Below are 4,910 nucleotides of genomic sequence, written 5' to 3' on the forward strand. Positions count from 1 at the left end.
ATGTGTGGTTGGTAAACAAGGATCGATTTTTTAGCAAGGTACGAAATGTATCGTCAAATATTCAATACGATTCCACAAGATCTAGTTTCGTTCAAGTAACGGATTCTAGCCAATTGAAAGGATCTTCTGATCAATTCAGAGATCATTTCGATTCCATTAGTAATGAGGATTCGGAATATCACACATTGATCAATCAAAGAGAGATTCAACAACTAAAAGAAAGATCGATTCTTTGGGATCCTTCCTTTCTTCAAACGGAACGAACAGAGATAGAATCAGACCAATTCCCTAAATGCCTTTCTGGATATTCCTCAATGCCCCGGCTATTCACGGAACGTGAGAAGCGGATGAATAATCATCTGCTTCCGGAAGAAATCGAAGAATTTCTTGGGAATCCTACAAGACCCATTCGTTCTTTTTTCTCTGACAGATGGTCAGAACTTCATCTGGGTTCGAATCCTACTGAGAGGTCCACTAGGGATCAGAAATTGTTGAAGAAAGAACAAGATGTTTCTTTTGTCCCTTCCCGGCGATCGGAAAATAAAGAAATAGTTAATATATTCAAGATAATTACGTATTTACAAAATACCGTCTCAATTCATCCTATTTCATCAGATCTGGGATGTGATATGGTTCCGAAGGATGAATCGGATATGGACAGTTCCAATAAGATTTCATTCTTGAACAAAAATCCATTTTTTGATTTATTTCATCTATTCCATGACCGGAACAGGGGGGGATCCACGTTACACCACGATTTTGAATCAGAAGAGAGATTTCAAGAAATGGCAGATCTATTCACTCTATCAATAACCGAGCCGGATCTGGTGTATCATAAGGGATTTGCCTTTTCTATTGATTCCTACGGATTGGATCAAAAACAATTCTTGAATGAGGTATTCAACTCCAGGGATGAATCGAAAAAGAAATCTTTATTGGTTCTACCTCCTATTTTTTATGAAGAAAATGAATCTTTTTATCGAAGGATCAGAAAAAAATGGGTCCGGATCTCCTGCGGGAATGATTTGGAAGATCCAAAACCAAAAAGAGTGGTATTTGCTAGCAACAACATAATGGAGGCAGTCAATCAATATAGATTGATCCGAAATCTGATTCAAATCCAATATAGCACCTATGGGTACATAAGAAATGTATTGAATCGATTCTTTTTAATGAATAGATCCGATCGCAACTTCGAATATGGAATTCAAAGGGATCAAATAGGAAATGATACTCTGAATCATAGAACTATAATGAAATATACGATCAACCAACATTTATCGAATTTGAAAAAGAGTCAGAAGAAATGGTTCGATCCTCTTATTTTTCTTTCTCGAACCGAGAGATCCATAAATCGGGATCCTAATGCATATAGATACAAATGGTCCAATGGGAGCAAGAATTTCCAGGAGCATTTGGAACATTTCGTTTCTGAGCAGAAGAGCCGTTTTCAAGTAGTGTTCGATCGATTACGTATTAATCAATATTCGATTGATTGGTCTGAGGTTATTGACAAAAAAGATTTGTCTAAGTCACTTCGTTTCTTTTTGTCCAAGTTACTTCTTTTTTTGTCCAAGTTACTTCTCTTTTTGTCTAACTCACTTCCTTTTTTCTTTGTGAGTTTCGAGAATATCCCCATTCATAGGTCTGAGATCCACATCTATGAATTGAAAGGTCCGAACGATCAACTCTGCAATCAGTTGTTAGAATCAATAGGTCTTCAAATCGTTCATTTGAAAAAATTGAAACCTTTCTTATTGGATGATCATAATACTTCTCAAAAATCGAAATTCTTGATCAATGGAGGAACAATATCACCATTTTTGTTCAATAAGATACCAAAGTGGATGATTGACTCATTCCATACTAGAAAGAATCGCAGGAAATCTTTTGATAACACGGATTCCTATTTCTCAATGATATCCCACGATCAAGACAATTGGCTGAATCCCGTGAAACCATTTCATAGAAGTTCATTGATATCTTCTTTTTATAAAGCACATATACGAAGTTGTCCTTAGTGTTTGTCCTTAGTGTGTTCCCATCTAACTATGTTATATTTGGAGACCATTTTACGGGGGGGCATTGGGTCGTCTATTTCATGTAATGTGTCAGGCAAAATCCCTAACCGCTGAATGGGTAAGTCACTGAAACCGTGACCTGCAAGGGTTTTGTTTTAACCATGATAGCCCAGCCCACTTAAGTTATTATCTGCGGACCACCGTAAGGTCGGAAGGAAGAGGAAAGTCCTGGATAGGCTTTCTCTTAGGTCATGAAGAACCAGCACTTATAGACTTATCCCGCTTGGCGGGGCACCTATAGAAACGAAGCCTTGTTTTGTTAATCTTAATCCGAACCAGTTGACCTTACACATAATAGGTATATCCTCTAGAAGGTTAACTCTTCTAGGTAGCTGGACTCTGCTTCTCTTTCCAGATAGATAAAATAAATCAATAAGTCAATTTGGTTACTAAGCAATAATCTCGTCTATCGTTGTTGGTAAAGTAGGCTGTACGCATAAAAACTAAAAGGTTACCTAAATGTAGAAAGTAATTACCTTTAAAAAACTACATCACTCATTATCGAGACCAACAAGCGACAAGTTCTTAAGAACAAATCCGTCAAGTATGGTAGGTATGTATCACAAAACTAGATTCTAAATTTAAGAAGATACAAAGTCGTCATCGTATAACAAGGTACCTCGATTCCAGGTTTTATACCTTCTTTGTCCACAAAGGTGCTGAGATGGTGGGTCAGTTAAGGCAAGGTGAATTAGGGATAAAGTACCGGTGTATAGAAAGGCCGATTCATTACCCTTTGGAAAGAGGACAATGTACTTAGGTTAAAAGTAAAGTAGGCCCTTTTCGGTAGAAAAAGAGTTGTTACAGAAACAGTAAACTAGGTTATCGCAAGGCAATCTATCCTTGTCTAAACTATTTATGACTATTGAGAGCCTACCTCATAATCTTGCCTTTTTAGGTAATCTATTACTTGATAACCAAGATTCGGTAGAGACCGCTACTTAGTTGTTAAGCTTCACGAAAAGAACGCATAAGAACTATTTGGTCGCAAATATATATCTACATCCTCCTAGGCAAACCCTTCATTCTTCGGGGAAACTGTAGAGAAGTAGACGTTTCTTAAGAGCTACACTTTTGTGTCTCTGTTTCCCGACTAGAAACTTATCCTTTTTCTCACCTAGGCGTCCCAGGGTTTACTTAACCGAATAAGCTTTTTTCGGAACAAGAAACCTTCTAGATAGAGCACAGACCATGACGTGCCAAGGTGAGACGTTCTTGAGGCTTAGTAAGCGAACTTCGAGTAGGAAAAGTAGTATTTACTAGGCGAACGGGGCTTTACTGGACCGGGTTATCCCTTTAGGGTTAAGTAACCCGGAAAGCTATGTTAGTTTATCTTTCGGGGTTCCCGCGGTATAAGATCCTCGGGTTTGATACACTAACTTATTTAGGAGGAGATAGACAACGCCCAGCTCCTGAGGAAGAGGAAGGGGAAGAAGTTTGAGGCTAAGCATAAAAAGTATCTCTTTAGAGACTAGTTGCTATCTTGTTCTAGGTAAAACGTAGTATATATTCCCTAAGGAACCAAGCCTGGCTTCTTCGTTACAGTGAGCTAGTAATAGTTTGACTGACGTTAGAAAAAGACAGGCACTCCTAGGGTGGTCTCGCGGAAGATGAAGATTATCCGGTACTTGATCTAGTCTTAGTAAGAGTTGCTTAGGTATTCTTCACTAGGGTAAAAAAAGTAGCCCAGGCCCATCTCTGGTTTCCAGAACTCGCTGGCTAGGCCGTCTTGTTGAGTTTTCTATTTCTTCATAGCAATTAAAGAAGTACGAGCAAGGTTCAAGCTTCATGGTAAACATGTTTATTCTTAGGGGAAGCAATGTACTAAAGAAGAAGTATATCTATCTATATCCTAGATACCCCGTTAATGAATCTTCATGTAAAACACGTTGTCGGGAAGGATAGACTATCTTTTCCTAGGGTACTAGGACTTGGCTAGAATGGACCCTAGCGTTTAGGGTTCAAACAGATACTTCTCGTCTAGATTAACATAATCACAGATATTAACTAAAGAAGACACATTATGATTAGCTATCCCGGAGTAACCATTCACGATGTTCTAGAGCACGTAACCTTGGGTACCAATACCTGAGCTTAGGTAATCATACCTTGTAAAAGAAAAGGTTCACTTTAGGGGATCATATACTTTCTCACTTTTTCACGAAAGCAACAACACCTTATTCTTCGGAAGCATAGAATTACGTACATAAATTAAATAAGCCCCGATAATCTCGCCCTAGGTGAAAAAACCCTTATACTCAGCTTCGTTATTGTTCTTATAAAGATCACCTTGTAGAAAGTGTTAGGGACCTCTCTCTCAAGTGATTATCTGGCTCCCTATTCATTAAGCTGAGTAAGTGTAGGTCTAGTACTTACAAACCTTAGGTATAATACGTTCCTCTGTAACGAAAACGATTAAGCTTAACTTCCCACTATATTTTAGCCAGATAAAGGCTGTAGTATAGGTATCAATCGCGTAAGTAGTATCAATCTTCGAGGTCGAGGCATAGTTCAAGTGCTAGCTATAGCAGTGATAGTAGTTATAGCAATGATCGTAGTTATAGCAGTGATCGTAGTTATAGCAGTGATCGTAGTTATAGCTATAGTAGTTATTTTTTTGGAAATCCGAACAATAGGTCCTTGAACAAGTCTTTATGACATTACTTTCCTTGTATCCTCAAACAGCGATCCATAAACTGGTTTATCCTAGCAGGCCAAGGATATCTTGGATAGTGATTTTATGGGGATCTCCCCCTATCCCGATTCGCCTCGCTTTTCCCAAAAGGTACTCTGCCCTTTACTTTTGATAATCGGGGTGTGCTTCAAACA

This window comes from Ananas comosus, linkage group 4, assembly GCF_001540865.1.
Source record: "Ananas comosus cultivar F153 linkage group 4, ASM154086v1, whole genome shotgun sequence".
In the NCBI taxonomy this organism is placed as follows: Eukaryota; Viridiplantae; Streptophyta; class Magnoliopsida; order Poales; family Bromeliaceae; genus Ananas; species Ananas comosus.